This window comes from Anser cygnoides, chromosome 2, assembly GCF_040182565.1.
Source record: "Anser cygnoides isolate HZ-2024a breed goose chromosome 2, Taihu_goose_T2T_genome, whole genome shotgun sequence".
Taxonomy (NCBI): domain Eukaryota; kingdom Metazoa; phylum Chordata; class Aves; order Anseriformes; family Anatidae; genus Anser; species Anser cygnoides.
The window spans coordinates 104,771,827-104,798,300 of record NC_089874.1 but is presented as its reverse complement, the minus strand read 5'-3'; positions in this window follow the sequence as shown (position 1 = coordinate 104,798,300).

Sequence of the window (26,474 nt, the reverse complement as noted above, 5' to 3'; positions counted from 1 at the left end):
CTTGAATGGCATGGAGGATTAAAATAAAATAAAATTTACAAAACATGTAGGTACTTTTTATGTCTCAGGCAAAAGAACTAGGTAGACACCGCCTTTCAAACCATATTAAAAATATTCTGGAAAACTGAAAAATACAAATGCAAATAAAGAGAAATTAAAAAAGTACAAAGTAGCTATAATAATTATATGTATACATAAGTGCATACATGTATATACATATATATATATAACTGGTGTTGCTGACAAAAAAAAAAAAAAAAAAGATTTCTAGGGGAAAAGTAGATAAACTACTCCACTTCATTCTACCTCTCTTGTACTGACCATCCCTTCTTCTACCCCTAAAATCCAAACCTGATCCATGTGTTTTTTGTTTGTTTTTGTTTTTTTTGTTTGTTTGTGCAATTGAAAGGAGCAGGAAAATGTTTTTCATTTTTGGTGCTGCAATCTTTCACTGAAACATTTATTGATTGAAAAAAAAAGAATAATCCCATTATCCTAACATTTTTTCCTGGGAGTGAAAGGGACAGGCTTTCCTGTTTCATTTTATGCAAAATTACAGTAATTGGGATGTGACCTTGTTGGAATAGACTGTTAAGCTTTACACTGCTGGATTTTTTTCATTGAATCAATTATTTAAATTATGGATATCTCAAAAGGAGCAACAGGGTGCAAACAAGAATAGAATATTTGAATGAAACCAAAAAGCAATTCTCCTCCACTACTCCATTAACATAAAACATGTTATTAGATGAAAGCCTAACCACTGGAGGCTTCTAACACTTGGATTAAAATTTAGCTTTTAAATAATTAAAGTAAACCAGCATAAATAAAAACGACATTTCTGAACACTTTAAAAAAATCATTTCTAAATAAAAATGCAAAGAAGGGAAAATCAAAAGCTAATTAATAAGTGAAAATATAGCTCAAAGAAGAAAAAAATGTTATTTTTAAATGATCTAAAATAAGTTACTCAGTACACGCACCCATTGGTTTTTAAAATGAAGAAAGATAGAATAGAAAAAGAGGGGGAAATCAGCAAATTTGATTGCAAGCTTAAATATTTTCCAGAACTGTCACCACTAAAGTCATCCCCAAGTAGTATCACAGAAACAGAATCTTTGTTTCCTAATCCAGATAATCAAAGAAAAGGGCAACAGAATTGATACTCATATGGTATCAATCCAACAGAAACCAGTTTGGGCACAATTTTGTAGAAGCTACTTCAGGCCAAATTAATCTTAAACCACTACTGAAACCTATTCAAGTATATCAGTTCGACCTTAAGTGGTTTAAAACCACTAGCAGCAGAATATGTTATTCTTATCTCAGAGATAAGGATATGTATTCAGGATAAGATCATTTCCAAATTGCCTACTGAAAGATCAGATAGTCACCACAAATTAGTAGTGTCAGTATCTCTAAATCATTTGCAGTAAAGAACTTTAAACACAATAATCTGGATGTAAATTGTTAATGAAAGCTTTCATGTCAAACAACTTTTTATGAAATTTCCTACCAATTGCAAAAGTTGGTAACCTTTACATCAATTCAATAAATAGTTATGGAAGGTTAAAAGAAATAATGAACCTAGATTCTAGACCCAAACGAAGGTATATGGGGAACTCTTATACAAATCCAAATTAAGTTATGCAAGGAAAGCTATTAAATTTCTGAAGTTATTTGAGAATGTGTTAACTTAATTTACCTCATTTTAGTGAGAATGGGTCTTAAATAAAGTGAAAACTATTCAGAAATCCTAACAATCAAATACCACTTATCAGATACAACTGGTATCTTAGAGTAATTTCATAAACTCTGTCTGCTTTCAGTCAACTTCAGCTCAAACTAATACAGCCTGGGTTAAGCAGTCATTTAAACTACTTGCTTTTAATCCAACATGGACTAGAAATGCTTACAACATGACTGTCATGTCCCAGTAGTGGGGTGGTCACTATTATTGCAATGTGCAGGTTCAGTTCTAGGACAAAAAGCTTTTTACTCCTACAGTCTCTCTCATGCTGGACATGCTCTTCATATGCTTAACTACAAACAGACTAGTAGCATGCCTTACATGAAGTTTGCAGAAGGCATGTAAGAATGTTCTAGACTGAAAACCACACAAAAAATGATGTAGAAATAGCCTTAGGAGTTTTAAGTATTATTTCTTGAACAGATTAAAAAAAATAGGGTTTGGGGGAGGTTATTCTAGTAATTCTGTTAAAAAAGTTCTGAAATCCCAAAAGCTGGATAGAAATATATATATATATATAATAATAATATATATATATAAAATTTGCTTCTTTACAGTCCCTGAAAATTTAAACTCATTTATTTATTTTATTTATGGTAACCACTAGCCTGGAAATAATTCAATTTCCATGCTCAGTTCTATTTTGTTTTCTATTTATGATTTCAGCTTTTCAATTTCTTAGTGCAAAAACACACAGAAATGTGTGTATAACCTTTATCTTTCAAATACAAGATTTATATTTAGAAATTAGTCTGCTGTTGCAAATAACCATAAGTAATCCAAATATTTAGGAAATTAGAAGTAGAGTTTTATGTGTTTGTTGTTGTTGTTGTTGTTTGTTTGCTTGTTTGTTTTCTTCTCCGTTTATTATATTGATCCAAACCAATTTCGCAAGGAATTAGCAGTGAGTAGAAAAACACTAATCAAAGAAAGGTAATTCAATTACGGTAGTCTTTTAGAACTGGAGAACAGCTTTAGAATAGCTTTAACATACATGTCCTAATACTGTATGGTTTCCACTAAAAGCATGTAGTGTAATTTTGTAATGGGAGGGCAACTTAGAAATGACAGGAATATTATTATTTGTTTTCATAGTGTTAATGGTACTGTAATGTTAAGACATCTTTTACACCATCCAAGGTAAATATTTTGCATAACTTCTTAAAATAACTGTTCAAATCTTTGAAGCATTTTTCTTCATCTTCTGGCCTTGGGAAGGACTACTTATATATGTGAGGAATACTAAAAGAACAAGAAAAAAACTTGTATATTGACAGATTTGTGGGATGGATAGTGCTCTTCAGTGACCCATAAGGTGACAGATGAAGAGGCAATAGTTCAAGATGATCTTTTGCAGCTGCACTAACACTGACTCAAGGAAAGAAGATCAAGGACGATTTAGTAGCTTGGCTGCCTGCTGGCATTCTGCTTTAGAAGCTGTATAAGGACAGAAGGATACAGAGTAAGAACAAGCATTCTTCCTTGAGTTATGTCAACATTTTGTACTGCTTCCACGCTAGGATCATGGCTGCTAGATGTATCATAAATGCACAGTGAGACAGTAACATCTAAAGACTGGAGAGAGAGATGAAGGAAGATAACCGTGGTAGAAATTTGTTCTGGAGACAGTCACACCTCTCACCTAATAATCCTTCTTAGATTAACCACAACTGTGGAGAGCCGTCAGCATCTGCTGCTTCCTAGCTGCAGAGAAACAAGACCCTGTGGGCCACAAAAACAGTGCAGCTCTACAGGAGTTAACTTACCAGCAGGTCTTGGTCCTTTGCAGACAAAACCATGCATTCACAACTGCAAAGAAGCACTGAGGCACCATTACTTGTACTGAAGCATATTTCTTAGTGTTGGACACTCATGGGACCTACTTTTTCACACACTTCCATCTGTTTGACCCCTGCTGATATTTACTGGTTCTGCTTTTTCCTGTTTATCTGCAGTTTGTCAACTGTATTGGCCTAGCTTAATTTAGAAAACAAAAGTAGATGTGCATTATAGACAACACAACTGTGTGCACCATTCTCAACAAAAGCCTCAGACAGTCTCTTCTGTCTTGAAGTAGTGTCATGGACTTTCTTGTAAGTCCCACTAAGCCCTTCTTCAGTCACTACATGAGAGCCAACCACTGCTTCAGGAGACACTGAAAAGGCAACCTTCTTCCTCAGGAAACAAGTAACCAGTGTCATCTTCATGAAAGCAATGTGTTTACAAAAAGTGTATTCAAGGAAAACTGTTCTTAAGACAGTATTGATATTGCTTAGCAGCGTACATTAGAGAGCTTGTCACAAACATCTCCCTTAAGTCCTCCCCAGCTTGTGGGAGAACTTCTCATTTCTGTTAGAATCCAATACATAAACACACTCACAAAACAAATTTGCACATTCCTTAAAAGACATTAAAATATCCCTGGACACCATTGTCCTGCAAACTTACTCATGAGTTCACAGGGTTTATATAGCAGAGAAAGTGTTTATACTAAAATTTTGATGTCATAAACTGCAATTTCTATAGCCAGAAGTACCACCCCTCCACATTTATTACCTTTTTCTTTGTATCTCAGACTTTGAAACCAAATCAATTGCAATAGTTTTACCCTATTGACTATGTCAAATGTTTTGTTTACTATTATCAAAAGTCAGTTGTTGTTATTTGGAAAGAGAATTTTCTATCATTCCTAATAAGGTTGAATATAAATAGGATCCTTCCACCAATAACATCTAAAAATTGTGTTCTCAGATTATCATAGAATCATAGAATCATTAAGGTTGGAAAAGATCTTCAAGATCATCTGGTCCAACCATTACCCTACCAGCAATGTCACACACTAAACCATGTCCCTAAGCACCAGGTCCAACCTTTCCTTGAAGAACCCCAGGGACAGTGATGCCACCACGTCCCTGGGCAACCCGTTCCAATGCCTGACTACTCTTTCTGAGAAGAAACGTCTCCTAATTTCCAACCTAAACTTCCCCTGGCACAACGTGAGAGGCCATTCCCTCTAGTCCTATCACTAGTTATCTGTGAAAAGAGGCCAACACCCATCTCCCCACACCTTCCTTTCAGGTAGTTGTAGAGAGCAATAAGGTCTCCCCTGAGCCTCCTCTTCTCCAGACTAAACAACCCCAGTTCCTTCAGCCATTCCTCATAGGATTTCCAAATCCTTCACCAGCTTTGTAGTCCTTCTCTGGACACATTCCAGAGCCTCGATGTCCTTCTTGTACTGAGGGGCACAAAGTTGAACACAGTACTTGAGGTGTGGCCTCACCAGAGCTGAGTACAGGGGGACGATCTCCTCCCTGGTCCTGCTGGCTACATTATTCCTGATACAAGACAGGATGCTGTTGGCCTTCTTGGCCACCTGGGCACACTGCTAGCTCATGTTCAGGTGAGCAACGATTAACACCCCCAGATTCTTTTCCTTTGCACAGCTTTCCAGCCTCTCTGCCCCAAACCTGTAGCGCTACATGGGGTTGTTGTGGTCAAAGTGCAGGACCTGGCACTTAGCCATGTTAAACCTCATCCCATTGGCCTCAATGGCCTCACAATTTATATGTAAAATGTCATTTTCCAGCGTTATACTGTTCGGCAGTTTATCTGCTAGGGCACAATCTCCAAGCAATTAAACCATGGAGTTTATGTGAATTCATTTCAATACCTAAAGTTATTTAATTAATCATATGCTGAAGCACCTAAGAAAGAAATATAGGAAGAAATGTGCCCATCTGTCTGCCACTTATTTGCCACTACAGCAACAACAAATCAAAAAACAAAATCAGATGCCAAAAATGAGATGGTGACCCAATACTTTGTTCACAAGGGAAAAGGTAAGTAGTTTTGTCACAATCACTTTCATCCCACTTTGTAAGAGCTTGCTATCAATCTTTATATGGGCATTCATTATTTATAGCGACTCCCAAAAGAGCTTACATTCTGTGGCATAGCATTTTAAGCGCAGTGTGAAATCCGTGTGAAACCTAGCAAGACAAACACATTCTAGTCTCCAGTCCGGTAGAGTTGCAGAAGTATATTACTCCTGCCATTACTCATAGCATATTTTACCGCAAAAGTCTGAGTTAAACAAATGTTCAGCTTATATCAAAAAGCCTACTTCTTTCTGTGGATTATTCAAGACCTCTTGTACTGGGGTATCCAATGGTCAGTTTGATCCCCCAAATATGCTATTTTGGATTTTAACATAGAAATCATCAAGTTACTGAATTAAGAAAAAACTTTGAATTGTGTATATATTTAATGAATGAAAAGAAATCTAAGTTACCTTCAGATGAAGTCTGTAAGTAAGCTCAATTTTTTATCTTATTTATGACTTATCAGATACACATCTTCAGAATTGTGTGAATTATTTCTTTTGAAGAAAGATTTTTAATTTTTTTCTTTTGATTGAGCAGTAGTAAATGGTCTGTGAAACTCAGAAATTACGTTAATCTCAGTAATTTATTTCACTCTTAAAAACTAGATAGTTTGCAATGCAATTTTTTATTGTTGAAATTTTAACTTAAAAAAAAAGCAATATCTTTAAGATAAATATTTGAAAACTGATGTCAAAATTTAGTCTCTCTCATACACTAAGAACATGTCACTTCATGTAATTTTGATATATAGTTTCTTCTACTTGAACACGTTTTAGTGTTCTATCATAGGAAGTCTTCTCTAAGACTCTTAAATTAATGCAAATTATTCATTTCTTAAGACTGATCACTTGTGTTGTTTCAAAACACACAGTTCAGCTTTACACACAACAAAACTGTTTTCCTCCACTGTCTTCCTCCATAATTTTGTGTTATTTTTACTTTTATAAAAGTCTTTAATATTCTTATTGCAGTGTCTTTTAAAAAGTCTAAGTATTGTGTAATTGCATAACTGATTGTAATCGCATACGAGTCAAGTTCTCATATACTATTTTCTTGAAATTGGAAAATAAAACTTACAACAGTTATTTAAATTAAAACCTTTATTTAAATTAAAACCTTATCTCACTTGAGAACTATAATGAAGTTGAAATAGAATATTATAATATTAATCACATTCACAGTATTTACATTTTTTGCTTATTGCTTATTACTTATAAAGCGCTACTGTATCATGTTAAAGATGCTCTACTAGCATAACAAAAAGAGCTATATTCTTATGAGAAGCTTGCAACAGTTTAGATAATTGAATTGCTGATTCTCATTATTTATTGAAGATGCTCATTTCATTATCTTAAATCTTTAAACACAGTAAATCAAACCTTGTTTTAATTATATTTTGTGCTCAAGAATTTCACAGTAAATTGCTGTTTTGAGTATTATGATGCATTATTCTCTTGTTCATTCTTTTATACAGAGCAACTAATTTGCCATCTTCTGAGGATTTAGAGTTCTTTTTTGCTGTCTTATTAGCTCAACTAGTAAAGTTATAACTTATGCTATAAATTCTTTTTTTGTTGTTGTTATTTCAGTTTTAAAGAAAATAAATAAAACAGTTTCCTTCTCATGTTATGTCTCAATGTTTGCCCAAAAGTTCTCTACAATATTACTCTAGATTATCACAATTATTACTAAAACAAACAGTAATAAGTAATATTTTTAAATATTCCAGAACTAGTAGTATGAAAATCAACTATTAACTAATGCTAATCACTGACAATCCCATGAAAACTTTTTAAATCTAAATACAATTTTCTTTCTATCTATGTTTTTGCTTACATGTCATGCCTCCTCATCGTTGAACAGTGTAACTTTAAATCCCCAAAACAGATTAATCCATATAAATAAGTGAGTAAAGAGTGATAATACTGCATTTTAAGTGTTAAACTACAAATTATCTGCATTAAACTACCAGGTACACAGGTTTCCCAGGGAAGTGGTGACATCACCGTCCCTGGGGTTGTTCAAGGAAAGGTTGGACCTGGTGCTTAGGGACATGGCTTAATGGGTGACATTGGTAGTAGGCTGATGGTTGGACCAGATGATATTGAAGGGCTTTTCCAACCTTAATGATTCTATGATTCTAATGGGTCACTTGATGATTCCTGCCATATAATTCTCATTCCGTCCTGGGTCTACTCAAGAGAAGGACAACTCAGAGATTAGTCTCCTTGTGACAGAAAAACTGCAATGCAATATTTAGTTTGTGAAAAAATCACAGCTATAAAAAAAAAAAAAATAATCTTCAAGTTACTTTTACTTTTTGAAGATTTGGTGTTTTTCACCAGTTATAAACAACTAAATTAACAGGGAGAAAGGTGATTTCAAATGAAAAGAAGCTCCTACTTTTATTTATTTATTTTTCCTTCAGCAGGCTGCTCTTCATTTGTAAGCATATGAAGCTTTTCACCCAGATATATATATTTAGCTAATTATTCTGAGCGTCTTGAAATAAATTTCATACTAGTATAATTTTACTCTTTAGTGAAGTTGCTTTTAAATCCAATATAAATGTAGAGTAGACGATATTCAGCTGATGTCACCTACAGAGTATTCATTTTTATCTTCAGCTTAATTCATTTACTTTTGTCTGTAGAATTCCAGAATATTGAATAACAATAACTTAAAGCCACCCTTTGCCTTGCATACCCAGTTGTATATATAACAACACCAATATACACCTCCTGTATTATAGCAGTTGCGTTGCACTATCTTATTTTGAACAAATGGGATGCAAGCTTTAAGATTAATATCTAGAAGGCTTGTTCCAGATGCTTCAGTATATGCAAAGAACATGTTTTGCATTAATTCAAATAATTCCCACGAGCAGTGCAGAATGGAACAAAAAAAGTTCTTAATAAAATAAAAATTCTGATGTATGGCGTGACATCATCATCTTTATTTATGTTTTCTCCAAATACCTTGGAAATGCTGTTACATTAATTCCACATGTCAGATCTGAGAAACTGAGAACTAAGTATGCAAAATCAGTCTGAGAGTAAAGTATTTAATTACTTTGCTCCTGAAGGCATTTTTTCTTAATAGGGCCTGAGTCAGATGCTAGGTTCGTCTTAATGCTCAAGCACTTTTCAAAATTATGTAATATTACAAGTTTCTATTCATGGGATGTTCATGATGGAAAAAGATTTAAGTCTTTATTTTCCATTAATGATGTTAACTTCCCTCTCTGAGAGGAGAAAATTTAGGGAAAGAGAAATAAGAGAAACACAAAAGAACTAATTTTCTGACTAGCACAAGAATTATCATTTTTAGGACTTATGAAAAAGCATATTTCGACATGCGTTGAGACAAACATCAGGAAAAATATGACTAGTAGTTCTGTATCTGAAGTGATTTCTAAATGCAGACAGTTCCAATGACTAGCCAGATTTTGTATTAAAACACATTAATCCCTAGGCTGTCTATAACATGAAGATCCATCCCAACACTGCTGCCTCCTTTTTAATGGCAGGTAAAGGAAAAATACATAAGCAGGTAACAGCATATAAACAAACAATAATAAAATCCAACCATGTCTGTCTTACTAATGAATTATGTGATATTGTTCTCATTTTTATCTTTATTTTTTCCCTTTCCTTTGTTTGTGGTCTGTTTTGGTTCATAATTTCTGTTCAATTGCGGTTGTGCTCTACTCTCCTAAAAGACTGTCTTCACTTGCTTTTCTTGTTTTATCAATCTATGCACTAGAAAATTAAGAATTCAAAAGGAAAAACACACACACATACACACACACAAAAAAAAAGCCATGAAATATGCCACTCTCAGATTTTTTTTTTTTTTTTTTGGGGGGGGGGGGGAGAATTCAAGGAATAACTGTTAGAAAAGAACAAAAATAAGGAGAAAAACATTAACTGTTTCCTTTTATACAGGTTTCCCTTCTGGTCTAATCTACATATTTACCACACCAACATGCTGGTTTAGAAATGGTGCAATATGTTGGTGTGCAAGATGAAACAGAGTTATGTTACTTTTCTGATGCCTCCAATATCAAGTAGTATTTGAACTCATGCATGATCATATTCATCATTCAAAAAGGATTTGATTTCTTTACCATGACTCACTCATTCACATAAATAACTTGCTTTGCATTATTTTCCTACTAAACAGTATTACACAAATTTCAGAAACTGATGGAACTATAAATTCTAATGTGAAACTTATTTCAGTAGAAATATATTATCTTTCTCAGTTATGCCTAGACACTTGAAGGACTGCTTTAAGGCTAAGATTTTTTTATTTTATTTTTTTTCTTCTAACTCTCAAAATTAAGGTACATAGAACCAAATTCTTGACACAGACTGTATAAGACTTTTGTTGTCATACTTTAAAATCCTTTTGTACAATTAGTGTGTGTAGGTTATCTGGAAGCAGTATAAAAGATATAAATAAATACAAATACAAAAAAATACATTAAAAGAAACATTAATAAACATCACCATGAAAAGACCGTGGTACTTACTTTCACTTGTGTTGGAAGACATATTACTTCTTAAATTACTTAACATTACACAGGATAAAAAGCATAATTATATTGATGTTGAATCTATATAATACTTCTTAAATCTTTCCCCTTTTATAATAAAACTACAAAATTAGAATATCTTACCCTTCATGAATCAAGCTCTAAATTCCTACACTCTCACTGCCTTTGTCACTGGTTGCCTACTGACAGAGAATAGTATTTTTCTTAATGTCATTTCAACCACTGGAGTGAAAGCAAGAACTGGTATGAAGCTGAAAAGAATTTTCACTTTCAACTATGTGTCCACCTGCAATTGTTAACAAATAAATAAATAAATGAAAAAAAATGAAACAAAAACCTCTGAATGACCCCACAATACTTGTTTCTATTCACAAGGAAAGCATGCCTCTTTTTATTGTATGAAAGACACTGTGATATACTATACACTGGAACCAGTGCTGTGCAGGCACTGCAGTATGGCTATTTGAACTATTAACATTATTTCTGACTGTGTCAATGATGCACCACATTAAAACAAAGTCACAGTAATGTGCTATATAAAGTTCTATTTTAACGCCTTCCTGGGGAAAAAAAAAAAAAAAAAAAAGCTAGAAAAATGTGCATTTCCATCCTGGGCTGCATCAACAGAGGAGGGGCCAGCAGGTCGAGGGAGGTGATTGTCCCCTCTACTTTGCTCTTGTGAGGCCCCACTTGGTGTGCTTCATCCAGGTCTGGGGTCCCCAGCACAAGAAAAATGTGGAGCTGTTAGAGCAGGTCTAGAGGAGGGCCACGAAGATCATCAGAGGACTGGAGCACCTTTCCTATGAAGAAAGAGCTGGGGATGCTTAACCTGAAGAAGAGAAGGCAGCAGGGATACCTCAGTATCCCTCAGTATACAAAAAAAAAAAAAAAAAAAATCGTGTGACTTTTTACTTGGTTTTACTTGGGCAGATAGAGATCAGACAAGGGGGAATGGTTTTAACTTAAAAGAAGATTTAGATTAGATATTAGGGGGAAAGTCTTTACTCTGAGGATGGTGAGGCACTGGAACAGATTGCCCAAAGCAGTTGTGGATGCCCCATTCCTGGTGTTCAAGGGCAGGTTGGATGAGGTTTTGAGCAACCTCATCTAGTGAGAGGTGCACCTACCCATGGTGATTAATCTTTCTGGGCAAATATAACCAGTAAAGTGACCTGTGGAAGAATCATTTCTGAAATGCAATATTTTTGTCAGTTTTGCAACCTCCAGAAGAAAAGGGAAAGAGGAGGCAAATAATATGATCTCCATAAAACACTGGGATCGTTCAGAAGATATCTGTATGGGCAAATATCAAACATCATTCACATAGATAGAAGGGATAGATCTTTCTTAATTTAGTCATTTAAAGAATAAGCACTAATTTCTAATTAATGCATTAATACTTAGACAACTCTGAAAAGAACATGCTATTGAAGAACTATTTAAAAAATTAATAATAACAACAAAATAAAACAAAACAACAACAACAAAAGCAGCACACCAAATACTAGTATTGGAAGAGGGTACAGGGTTGCTGACCTCTCCCTTCTGTCACTGCCACCCCACGCTGCCTTTATTTCTTGATTAAAATATAACATAACCTGGTTTGATTTTTTTTTTTTAATAAAAAGCTAATCAACCTCATTTAAAAGACGTGTTAGAGATTATCTTGGCAACTCGAATATTTGAAAGTATTCCTCAAAGTAAATGAATAGAGAGCATATGAATAAAGCTATTAAAAATATAAAGATAAAATTGAGAAAGAGAACTTTAGAATAGAAATAAATGCTTATACTAACTGTATCAGGGGAAACAAAAATATAGTGTTTTGTGAAATCTGTTGCAATGCAGTTGGCTCCTGGTAACATATCTATAGAAGTATGGTTTGTATTTTCACTAAATTCATAAAAGTTTTGCATAATTTATTAGAAACTAATTTAATCATGAATATATTTTTTTGGCAGTGGGAAAAATATCATTATTATGCATATTTTGCAGCTTAACTTCCTCCTTTCCTCATTAAAATATGCTGCTATGGCACTTTCTTACATTACCTTCTAACTGTATAAATTATAAACCAGCAGAGACCATTAAAAAAAGCCTCGCAAGATGCATGCTTGTGATACATATAGATAAGGACATTTTATTCATTAACTAATAAGATATTGTAGTAAAATTGTAAAATTTTCCTTTAGGTTTATTCATTATCTCAAGTTCTTTTATTCATCAAGATGTAGCTTTATGGCTTGTTGTGAAGAAAATAGATTTTTTTAAAAAACCAAAAGCTTACATAAAATGTGATTATAGTTTTCAGTTATTTTATCCTTCTATTATTATACATCATTATATATAGGGAAAAGAACTATCTTCTTTACTAACAGCTCTTGACTCCCCAATTTTTAGGAAAAAAAAAAAAAAAGGTTAGAATATTATAGATAGTTTACAGTATGAGTATCATTATTTTGGGCAATGGCATATACCATTAACATCTTTCAGTATGTTTTAGAAGCAAGAAAGGCAAACATGCCAATGTAGACTAGTGCTCCACTAGGAATCACGTTTCTAAAAACAGAAGAAAATTATTATTTTGAGGGTGGGGGGTGGGAAAAAAATAAGGGGGGGAGGGAGAGTAAAACAGGGAAAATGCAGAGCAGCAGGTGCCCTCCACTTCTCAAACACATAGATGAAAATCTGCATAATGGTTAATCTAAATGTCCATTTCACTTTCATAGTTCTCTGTTTTGTGCCATACTATTTGCTCTGTGACACATGCAATTGAAAAATATATATATTTTTTTTCAATAAAGTTTTATAAATATTTTTTTTAAAAGAGCCAGAGAAGGGCCAACAATAATCAGGAGAATCAAGAACCCTTTTCAGTGTACTAAAAGCTGTCTTTGCTTAGTCCGGAAAAAAATATGAATAAGAGGGAATATGATTATTGTCTTCTTATAAATTCATCAGCAGAGAACACACAAGGGCTTTGGAAGAGAACTATTTAGCTGAAGAACAACAGTGACACAGAAACAAAATAGTGTAGATTGACCATGAATAAATTTAGGCTGACAACAAATCACTTACAGGATTACAAAACATGGCAATGACGGCAAAAGTACAATGAAAACTGTACTTTTAAGTGCTGCTTAAAGTGTTGGAGTTGATTACATAAGGCAATTCTCATGACAGCCCATGGCTAGACTTCAACACATGGGAAATCCTTTCCAACCCTGTTATTTTTTATGAAGGAACATTTCTTTCACTCATACAGAGAAAGGGGAAATAAAACATGGAAACCAGAACTTACTCTTCAGACACAAAGACAATTTTACCATGACTCTCTACTCTTTGAAGAACAGATACCTAAAATGAGTAAAAACAGGCAAAAACTAAACAAAGAAAGAGCTTCTAATTTGGAGAGCTGAGTTATACAATGGCAGAGGTACCTAGCATCCCATTTTTATCTTTTGAGAAATCTATTAAATAGAACAATTTTTGTGCCATGGCAATTTTCTTGATGTCCCTCTTCTATTCTGGTTTTACTTTACTTCCACCAAGATAAGGACTAAAAATTTGTTATTCTAAAAACCGAACCCATAAAATATTCAAGATAGAAAAAAAAAATCAAATTTCAGTATGAAAACAAAACAAAGGCACATTTTGCACTGCAGCATAAAGCTCAAACATTCTAATACTCAGTTCTTCCAGTTCCCTTCAACCTTTTATTCCTCTTTGCAAAAAGCTAGGGAATCATAGACCCTACTCTCTACTTTGATTGAAGTCTTTGATCCTTTTAAAATCTGAAATAGAAACTCTAGCACAAATGCCAATCATTATGTAAATAAACAAATATACTGCTAGCCAAGTGTTTCTTTATTCTTAGGTTCTGTATGCTGTTACTAAAAGCTGTCATGGAGAGTAACTTAAAAACTGATCAGTATCAACAGGTCATCACTCTCTACTTTCTCATAAAATCTGAATATATTTCCAGCATCATGCAAGTTGCATGGGAGGAAAACAACAACAACAAGAATAAAAACCCTTAAAAAGGCTGTCAGAATAAACAAGGTTTCAGTTTCTTTAAAATGTAAATCTAGGTCACACTTAAAATAAGGATTTATTTGCATATAGGCTTCAATGTTTCAGATGGTTTAAAATATTAATGACTTTAGACATATTCAAGAGTATTCACAGGACATTGTAACCACAGAACTACATGTTACATTGTTACATTGTAATAATTCATTTTAATATAAGCAATTTGCCTTTTATATAATATGATATGTATATTTTAGTTGTTTAACTGAGTAAACTAACTCATAAGTAGAGTTCACAAAATTTCATATTTTGTATAAGGCTCTAGACATTAACAAAATGTTAGAGAACATATAAACAGAATATTCTGTTCAGACGGAAGTTCTAAGCATGTCGTTAACTGACTCTATGCTTGACTAGACAAATTATTTACTTGAACACTATAAACTACATGAATACTACAATCAAAGAACTTGGTTAAGATTATACAGTAGCACTCCATTATACTGTAGTAAAACTCACAATTATTTGTATTATTCATATTTCTATAAAAACATATTTACATTTGCAATACAATGACCTAAAAGTTGCTCGCTGTTCAGCTCCTTAGCCTTCAGTGATTTCAAATACTGGGGAAATAAAGACAGGCAAGAAAAGGGGCATCAGTACCACCAGTTATGAAAGCTTCTAAAGTTTTTATATCCCCAATTCCACAGACAGATCAAATATCTTCTTCTCAGAGTAATAATGATCATAGAATCATAGAATCATAGAATATCCCGAGTTGGAAGGGACCCATGAGGATTATCAAGTCCAACTCCTGGCACCGCACAGATCTACCCAAAATTTTAGACCATGTAACTAAGTGCACAGTCCAATTGCTTCTTAAATTCAGACAGGCTTGGTGCAGTGACTACTTCACTGGGGAGCCTGTTCCAGTGTGCGACCACCCTCTCGGTGAAGAACCTCTTCCTGATGTCCAGTCTAAACTTCCCCTGCCTCAGCTTCACACCGTTCCCGTGGGTCCTGTCACTGGTGATTACGGAGAATAGGTCAGCGCCTGCCTCTCCACTCCCCCTCGCGAGGAAGTTGTAGACTGTGATGAGGTCTCCCCTCAGCCTCCTCTTCTCCAGGCTGAACAGGCCAAGTGACCTCAGCCGCTCCTCAAATGTCTTCCACTCTAGGCCCTTCACCATCTTTGTTACCCTCCTCTGGACACTCTCCAACAGTTTAATGTCCTTTTTGTACTGTGGTGCGCAGAACTGCACACAGTACTCGAGGTGAGGCCGCACCAGTGCAGAGTAGAGTGGGACAGTCACTTCCCTCGACCGACTAGCAATGCCGTGCTTGATGCACCCCAGGATACGGTTGGTGGCCCTTCTGGCTGCCAGGGCACACTGCTCGCTCATATTCAGCTTGCTGTCAACAACAACCCCCAGATCCCTCTCTGCAGGGCTGATCTCCAGCATCTCGTCGCCCAGTCTGTACGTATAGCCAGGGTTGCCCCGTCCCAGGTGAAGGACCCAGCACTTGCTTTTGTTAAGCTTCATGTGGTTGGTGATCGCCCAGCTCTCCAATCTGTCCAGATCTCTTTGCAAGGCCTTTCCACCCTCAGCCGAGTTTACAACTCCTCCAAGTTTGGTGTCATCGGCAAATTTGCTCAAAACACCTTCTAGTCCTACATTCAAATCATTTATAAAAACATTGAAGAGGACTGGCCCTAAAATGGAGCCTTGAGGGACCCCACTAGTGACCATCTACCAGCCAGATGTGGCCCCATTTACCACAACCCTTTGAGCCCTGCCCGCCAGCCAATTGCTCACCCATTGTATGATGTTTATGTTTAGCTGTATGCTGGACATTTTGTCCAGTAGGACCCTATGGGAAACCATGTCAAAAGCTTTGCTGAAGTCCAAAAAGATCACTTCAGCTTGTTTCCCTTGATCGACTAGATGGGTGATCTTATCATAAAAGGAAATCTAATTTGTTAGGCAGGACTTACCCCTCATGAACCCATGTTGGCTGGGACCATTGACTGATGTTTGTCCTTAACTGGGTAAAGCATGCCAGCAAGAGGTAGGCTACAGATATTTATGTGAGAATGTAATTAATATACTACATATTTTAAGGAACAACATTTTGCTTCCCATAGCAAAATGATTAAACTATAAACACTGACTATAAAATAGGTGATATTTATTTATTTACTTATTTTGCACATTTTGATAAGAGAGTAGCTAAATACTTTATGAAGTCTTATGGATGCTGTTAAATGATGATAGTCATTTATTCATGATACAGCTCTAACTGATTTGGACAGAGGAGAGCAAAGAAAGAGGAAAAGATGAAAGAGACCTGAAAAGACCCGTGAAGATTTATGGTTCCAGTACGCATTCAGAGAATCTTGAGACAAAATATTAATAATTCAGTCCTATATGTTGATATAAAGTTGCACTTCTGGAGCAAAATCTGATGAAAGAAACAAATGATACTCCTAGAGATAAGGGAGTCAAACACAGATGTTTACCAGAAAATAAACTGCTAGCAAATAGATGAAAACTGATAATCCAAATAATCTCTGTAGCTAATCTGCATGATTGATAATGAAACTGTAGTTCATTTAAAGACAAAAAAGAGAAGGTAAATATACTGCATTCGGTTCATGGAACTAAGCCAAAATAATGAAAAACTTAAGGGAAGCAGTTAATTTAAATATTATATTTTATAGTAGTTAAGTGAATTGTTACTGCTCTTAAACACTGCACGAAGGGACAAAGAATTGTAAATGATGAAGAGAAACATCTTAAGATTGTGAAAGAGAAACACCAAGCTGAAAGACTCAAGCAGAAACATACAAGGATCCGCCCTACTCATTCTACATAAAAGAGTAGTGCCATGATTGAGACAAAAATGAAACAGAGTCAAAATAAATAATTACATAAATACATAAATAAATAAATAGTATCTAGTGGTTAAGACAATTCATTCTCAGGAATTTACTAAAATGAGTGAGCTTTAATAGGAAGAATAAGAATGGTTAGAAGGGCAAGACTATTTTCTGCACTTTTGTTATAAAATTGTTTCCAGTTGAGATCTGTGCTCCTGAAGAGCAACACTTACACTTTAAGAAAGCCTATGTGAGGTGCCAGGACTATATTCCCCTTTCCAGTTCTTAATTCTGAGGCTAATAACAGCATAACCTTCCCTACTCTTTTACAAACAGAAAGGTAGATTTTCCAGCTGAGTGAATGCTTGGCATGTCTGCCTCTTCAGCAGGTACTTTAGGTGTTAAATTGTACCTAACTCAGCTCAGAGGGGGTTGAAACCTCCAATTTGGTCACAATGAGGAAATTCTGCCCCTGCTGGGCTTTAAGCTGAAAATCTTCAGTACAGACTTGGGATATTTACTGTTTAAGTTGAAGAAGATTAAGAGAGCCATGTGTGGCCAAAGGAAAATAAAAATATCCATTGCATAAAAGCTGTCTCAGATGTCATCTAAGGAGATAGATAGTAAAAACCATAGGTCAAAGCCTGTGTAGGTACAGTGCCAAGAGATTTTAGCTTCTGCTGATGAGATGGGTAAGTGAGAGGTGAATGATCAACACTGATTGTAAATGAATCCTGTCAGACAAAGAATATATTGGCAGAAATTCATAAACAAGTCCAACATTCTGAAAAGAAGTTATCGCTTCAGTGTTAACAAGCAAGATAAGTGTAAACCAACTAGTGAAAAAAAAAAAAAGAAAAAAAAAAAAAAAACAAAAAAACAACAGGAAATAATAATAATAATAATAAAATGACCTACTACTAACTTGAAAACACCATACCACAACTACTTTTAGCTGTCATTCCTTGCCACCGCTACAGTAAGTGTAACTTTCTCTCTTCAGCAGTTTCCTGCAAGTTATTAACATTGTTCAGGGACAATGTAGAAGTTTTCTAAACCACTTTATTTAATTGCAGAACAGAAACAGCAGTCATGTGTGCATGAGAAACCAGCAAAAATGCCCCTAATTTCAATGGAGAGAGAGAGAGAGGAAGAGGGAGAGAAGGAAAGATGGGCAAGGTTTCTTGCACATTCATGTGTACACTTTCTAAATAAAATTAGCTCAAGATACCATCTGGAAAAGCACACAATGGTTTGATTCTTTCATAAGTTTATCGGGAGAATCAAAAATTTCCTTTAGTTGACAACATACTTCTTCCCCTGCTAAAGAGCTACAACCTACTTGTTTATTACCTGATTTATGTCATTTCAATATGCAATTTAAAACTTATTGCACCTATTTCAATAATGTTCTGGTTACTAAATTCTTCATATTTGAGTTACTAATGGAAAAACAATGGATCTTCCTGATTGAATTTGTAGAAAATTTATTTGTTGTGAGGTTTGGAGGACATTGAAATAAAGTGAACATAACAGTCAATAGCTGGGAAAAGTAAGGGAAGGAAATTGAACAGACTACCCAATACAAAAAAAAAAAAAAAAAAAAAAAAAAAAGAGAGAGAGAGAGAGAGAGAGAAATGAATCCAAATTAAATAAACTAATTCAAAGCTTAAAATAACTGGATAATTCAAAGCATAAACAGTCAAGCAACCAAGTTTTCTGAGACAAAGGTTTGTGGAAGGGTACTTTAAAGGTGAATTGGAATTTGTAGCTGAGTTAACACGAAATTTTGAATGCATATAGACAATAAAATGTAAGTAAGTCCAGAGAGTATGTGTTGAGATCTTTTTTTTTAATCGGTCATGATAAGATAACAGTGATAAACATCATTTGGGATATTTCACTTTTATATTAATATAATAATAATTATTATTATTAATAATAATAATAATAAATATTAAGCTGTCAAGGTGTTTTATACCTTGCCATGCAGGTTGTGGAAGATGAATGTCAAGCAATATCTACTACTTCACTATCACGAAGTCAGAGAGAGACTGGAGGGATGGCTTGCACACTGTAAGTATTGTCTGTGACCATAACGGTAAGGTTTCTTATTTCTCCTCCATGCACTTTCCCAAACATTTCTGAAGAAATTTCTCCTTTAAGACAGACCAGGCAGGTGGAAAAAAATAATTAAAATTTTAAAATCACACCCCAAAAAAGAACAACCGCTCCACAACATTAATGTTATTGTCATGGTGTAACCTGGTAGACAACTAAGCACCACACAGCTATTCGCTTGCTCACTCCCTCCCTGGTGGGATCTGGGAGAGAACTGGACGAAGGTAAAACTCATGGTTTGAGACAGAGTTTAACAGGACAGGAAAGGAAGGTAAAGTAATAAACACACACACGCACAAAACAAGTGATGTACAATGCAATTGCTCACCACCTGCCAAATGATGCCCAGACAGTCCCCGAGCAACAGCCATCCACCTAGCCAAATCCCTGCAGTTTTATTGCTGAGCATGACATCATATTGTGTGGAATATGCCAGTTTGGGTCAGCTGTCCTGGTTCTGTCCCCTTCCAGCTTCTTGTGCATCTCCAGCCTCTTCTCTGGTAGGGCAGTATGAAAAGCTGAAAAGTCTTTGGCTTTGTGTAAGCAGTGCTCAACAACTAAAACATTGGTGTGTTAACAACCTATTTTTTCTCCTTAATCCAAAATTTGTATTTCATTGCTATGCCTACTGCACCATTGCTACTAAAAGGTTTAATTGAACTATAGATACCATAGCACATGTAGCTCATTTTTTTTTCAGTTCAGAACAGAATATTTTTCAATGGGAAAAGTAGTAATTATATCTATTATATCTAAATGAAAATCTGCATTGTAAAAGCTGACTAATATTAACAGTTAACACTACAATGTAAAATAACAGTGATGTTGATAGATTAGTTACTAATTAAAACTACAAAATAGTACAAATAGGGACTGACAATAGCTAAGAAGTTTATTTATCAAAAGTTTAAAATGGTTTATCCAAAGGCTACGAAGACCTGATGGTTTTTAAAGTTATTACTCAAATTTAAAATTTGTCTTTAAAAATAAATACTGAGAGTTAGAATATTACTCAGATAACACTAGTATGTTTGTACTGTAAAAAGAGTTTCAATTGCTATTAATTACTCACGAAACACATTTCAGGAAATGGATTTTAAAAAGTGAAAAAATAACAAACTCTAATTGCAGAGGCTGTCTAGGAGTGTTCAGCCACAGAATAAAGACATATATAAATAACTTAATCCATTAAACTAGACAATGTATTTATGAAAATGTTACAAAAACTAGACTAGTATGGAGTTTGTTAGCAAATTTCAAATGTATTAAACCTAAGATGGATATTATAAAAAGTATTTGAAGGGTTTCTAAATTGAGCAGTCTCTACTTTTATTTAGCTTTAAAATTCTTTTATTTGTCTATGTCAGTAGTGTCCAGATGTGTGAAAACACTGAGAACAACTCAACTCAGAGAAGAAGTGAATGTTCAGGGCTGTTTTTACTTTATCTGCCATCAACTAAGAATCATTGTCATGAGGGAAAATGATATGTGTGAACTTGCAGCATACAAGACACATACAGACACACACACATTCACATTTTTTTCTTATAAATTTATAATGGGATACCAAAATATGATTGCACTTTACAATGCAAACAGTTTCTATCATTAAATGCAAGGCTATTTAAATCTCATAGGAGACAAACATACTCTTGAGGTAATAATACGAATATATTTTTATGAATAATTATGGTTTTAAGGATCTTGTTTATTTATATTTGCCCATATATATATATATCATCCATTAAAGTTTAATTTTGCATCTATAAATTTTTTTGCTTAATACTGGAAATAGACTGTAGACATACTTATTTTTTTAAATTATTTTATTATTATTTTTGCTGCAAAGTATACCGTCTTACACATACAGCAAAGAAAACCACATGGCTAAAATATTGCATAAGAAAATTACATGATCCAGCCAACACAGAAACTGACGTGACAGAATGGAAAAAGCTAATGTCAGGATACAATGTTCACTGCATTAAGTAGTACGAGAGTTCTTCTCTTTTGTTTTTTTCCTCCACTGTTCCTACTAAACATCTGGAAGCAGAGTAGGAAGCTCATACACATCTGATTCGCTGGAGGGTACCTTCAAGAGGTTTCTGTTCTTGAATTTTCCCTTTCTTAACCAGCTACCCATGCAAAAAAGGATACTAAGGGATGTCTTTTTTTTTTTCCCTTACTGTAATGATTTATAATGATTTATTATAAATTTTTATTGGAATAAATCAATTGTACTATTCAACTCATTTCTTGGCAACAGACATATGAATACTTGTGTTCAGGAATATAATATGACGACCACTGTGATACCACTGTGATACACGCTATCTAAGCATAGGTGATAGTGTTTATCCAGTAAGCTTATGACCCAAATACAAAACAAATGGGGATGTGTAGGCAGAAAACACCACCAAATATATATATATATATATTATTAAAAAAAAAAAAAAAAAAGAAAGATGAGATCTTGAACTTTTTCTGCTTACTACTAATACATCTTTCATATATGAAAAAAGTTCATCTTTCATATTTGTAAAAGTTCAGTTCTCCAGTTGTTCCTTCCTCAGTATTTTCAAGTTCTCTGGTGTATTTCTGATCTTTGTAGAGATGCATTTGTATTTAGGAAGTGAAAATTAGAGACTTATTTAGCTATCCTAATCACTTTCTCTAAATCTTATATGTGTTTCACATGCTTGTAGTTTATGCACACCATAAAAAGCAATTAAATTCATACAACTAAGAAAAAAATAAAGGAGAAAAATCCACTAACTTTATTCATGTAATTGGCTCAGTCAGTAATCAAGAAAAAAATATATATTCATTTGAAAATCAAACAATGTTTAGTACAAGCTGTTAAATAAAGGTATATTCAGCCAGATAAACCTCAACAGATGTATAAAAGAATATGGTATCTGACTTATTTTCTATATAGTTGTGATATATGGCCCAGACCTAGGCTGTAAAGACAACAGAATATGCAGAAACACAGTAACAGGCCCATCTGGCATGCTGTCTGTGCTGTACACCTTGGAGGAACAGAGTTTCCCAACCTTTCCTCCATGTTTCCTCCTTTCTCCCCATAATTTGTACTTTTTTCTTGCATAAAGGAAAAACACAGTTAGAAGCACAGTGTCATGCTTCTATTTTAAGTACAAAGCATTTTTAGGATTCATCATAAAGCCTACATCATAGACAGAAAGTAGTATTTTTTAACCAGCAGAAACATAATTGGGGAAAAGGCACAGTTTTATCACAAACTTCTATTACAGACAAATGTTATACAGTATAAGGTGCGGATCAAGCATGACTGAACAAACTTGAAAAAGAAGAAGACAAATTTCCATATGGTCAGTACCTTCTCCCTGAGTTTTTTGTTGAAATTCATATAGGTTAGAAGGATACTTTAGATCCTTAGAAGACAAAACAAACAAGCAAACAAAATCAAACAAAAACTTCAATTATTCCACTTGCCGCAAACAAGTGCTACCGTATGCAATATATTACCTACTTGCTTATTAGAAGTAGAATATTAAAAGTGTTTTTCATCCAAAGATAGAATTTTAAAAGAAAAAATCTAAATGTATAAACTGATAATTTAAATATTTTTTTCGACATGATCATAAAATTACAGAGTGAAGCAACATACATGCATGAAGATGACTTTATTATAATCTATTTTCTACTGTAATCTAAAAATTACACTTAAATAACATTTAGAGAAGTCACAAAGTATGTGAAATTTATGGTCTAGTATATTCCATAACTGCCAAAATGCTTTTATTCATAATGGATGACATGAAATTATTCATTTTTGCTTGGAGTGGATTGGTCTTATCCAACTTCATATGAGTAAAGTATAGCTGTTTATATGAGGTACTTTCCATAAATTTCTGTTTCTAATCATTTTTGCAGTGCAACTATTCTAGCTTGTCTTAGCTTTAGGATGAAACTTTGTCCTGGTTTTGGCTAGGATAGAGTTAATTTTCCTCCTAGTAGCTGGTAGGGTGCTGTGTTTTAGATTTAGGATGAGAATAATCTTGATAACACACTGATGTTTTAATTGTTGCAGAGCAGTGCTTACACTAAGCCAAGGACTTTTCAGCTTCTCGCTCTGTCCTGCCAGCGGGCAGGCAAGGGGTGCAGCAGGAGCTGGGAGGGGACAGAGCCAGGACAGCTGACCCAAACTGGCCAAAGGGGTATTCCATACTATCTCATGTCATGCTGAACAATTAATATGGGAGGGGCTGGCTGGGGTGGGGGGACTGACTGCTTGGGGATAGGCTGGGCATTGGTCAGCGGGTGGTGAGCAATTGCATTGTGCATCACTTGTTTCGTACACATTAGTAGTAACAGTGCTATTATTATCATTATTGCTGTTCTTGTTATTGTTATTATTATCCTTTCTTTTCTGTCCTAGTAATCTCTCTTTATCTCAGCCCACAGGCTTTCATTTTTTTCTGATTCTCTCCTATATCCCAGAGAGGGAGGGGGGAGGGTGAGTGAACGGCTGTGTGGTGTTTAGCTGCCAGCTGGATTAAACCACAACAGCCCTTGGCTCCATTGATTCATAAAAGGAGCTTTGCATAACCAGCTCCAGAGACATACATAAACAAGATATACATCCACTTAATTAGAGAAAAGGCAAAACCTAACATTTCTCTCAGACTTTTATATTTGGTGGGAAATTCAAGAAGTTCTGGTTTTCAAGTGAACCAGCAACAGACTTATCCCCTCCACCACACCATATAAATGGTTATTATTTCATGGTGTTTTATTCTGCTACCAAACAAGAGAATGTTAAAAAATATAGAGAGACAGAATGAAATCCTTCTTTGTTGATGACAGTGGTAAAGTTCAATTCAAATGGATTCAGAATTTCATGCTCCAGGTTTACCATTCCCTGTATTTTTAAATCAAACTTCACTTCTACACTGAGAACTGCTTAGAGGAAGCCACTCAAATCTTTGTTAACTTTATGGACTTCCAAGGAGCACAAAGAGATCTTTTGGACAGCTTATACAGAACAAGGATTAAAGAACTTAACATTTATGAGCATCTCTCTTCTAGCACAGACAGCATTTATATTACTGAGCATTTATAGTCCTCACTTCAGTTGACTGAATCATCCCCAGTGGCGCAGTCTCACTTTTGACCTACATTGATCCCAGATCACCCACAATCTGAACAACCACTCCCGCTCCCCTGCTTCAGCTGTAGGGACTGTGATGTCATGAGATAAATCAACACAGCTTGATTGACTGAAGTCTAATACCCAGGCATGTAAAATACACATACTTATATATCTAAAACATCGGTGTATATTTAAAATTTTCAGTGGGCTAAACTTTTTGACACATTGTTAAACATAGTGTGAAAGGAGATAACAGACATCCAGGCTGGGAGAAATGAGCCCCATCGGTCTACTACAAAGAAGTGAAGGTGAGCACTAAACCTGAGACTAAGAAACACCAAAATGCATACAATAGATAGTAAATATCTCACTTCTAGTTTTGTACTCTCTTTCTTTCACCTTCAGAATAATGTTCACCTCATAAACCATTAAGTATAACTGCTCTGAAACAAAACAAAAGGCACAAACGAATAACAGAAGAAATAAAATGATCAGGAGAGAATGAAATATATTTGATTTCATATTATTTTTTCTTCTTGAGTTATCTTCCCACCTCTTTGAAGTCTTTCATAAAATGTTTTGCTTCTGAGGCACATGTAGATAAACTAAAATTAAAATTACAATATCTAACAAATATTATAACAAATATTATATTATTATAACAAATATCAGCTTGATACTGAATCCCTGTTATAATCTTATTTTTCACTTCCTCACAGGCAACACGTAGCTTGTATAACTATAAATAATTTTCTTTATTTTTATATTCTTTAAATTTCAGGTTTTTTTGGTGTTGTCGTTTTTTTTAATATCAATCAAAATACTTCCATTACTGTTTTCAAATTAATAACATGTAAAGTTAATCCATTACTATTTTCAAATTAATAACATGTAAAGTTATTTTATTCCTGGTGTTGCTTGTCACATTGTTACAGTGATCATACTAAAACACATTCATATTTGATATTATGCATGATAATATCAAAGAGATTTTATGATTCAGTTGCTCTCTAGCAGGCCAGAACTTTCTACTTTGAGCTTATTGTGTGACAGCAGGTGAAAAATTTGCAGCTTATTCATATTTAGAATCTTAATGAAAGCAGTGCAGACCTATTGCAACCCCTGAAGAGGTTTCAAAACATGATGGTAATAGGTGGTGCTTCAGAAACTAACTGGAGGGGAGAGGGAGAGGGAGCAATATTCTGTTGAGATATTTCAGAAGTGCATGTGTACTTTTCATACATACACACATATAAACATGATTAGCCAAATAAAAAGAAGATAAATACAAATTTTCTCAAGTCAAGCTTAAGAAGTCTGATTTTGCCAGGTATTTGTTCATGAGTTTAAAGTTCAGGAATGTTTGTAATTAAAGCTCTATGGGATACGGTAGTCTCCTGATTTAGTTCCCATTGAATTCAGTGGGAATTTGATACTCCACTGTTAATGACAGTAGGATAGATGAGAGTGATGTCTTTTCACAGCAAGTGCAGAACACTCCAGATACTTCCAATGCCTTAACTGAATACATTTGTCGTGATATTTAGACTTACTGCCATTACTAAATGCTAGAGTAACTGTAAATTCTGTTGTTCAGAAAACTAGATTCGACTATCTACACCATTTTGCATAACTGTAATAAATGTTTCGTCATTTATCTATTAAATTGTTGCACACTTGTATTTTATTTCTTCAAAAATATTTTCTATTTTTTAATGATAAACATTTTTTATAATTACAAAGTTAGATAACTCTAAGACACTGTGATATAGCCACTGAAATTCCAAAGACTGTCTCTGCTCTGATGCCTTTCAGAGCCTTAGAAGCAAAATACAATTTAAATGTGACATCTGGTAGAGTTATTAAATCTAGCAGCAGCTGAGGAAACATAAAAGGATTCTTCTTTTAAACAGAAAAAAAAAAAAAGCTGTCATTTTACAAATACGTATTCACTATTTCAGCTACTGGTATATATTAGAGAAGACTACAATAATCAGAAAGAATTTGAATGATCTACAAAACAAAGTATATAGTAAATTACAAAGATAGCAGATGTTTCAGCATTTATTTCTCTTCAAGCCTTCTGCATTCATACATTTCCAGGT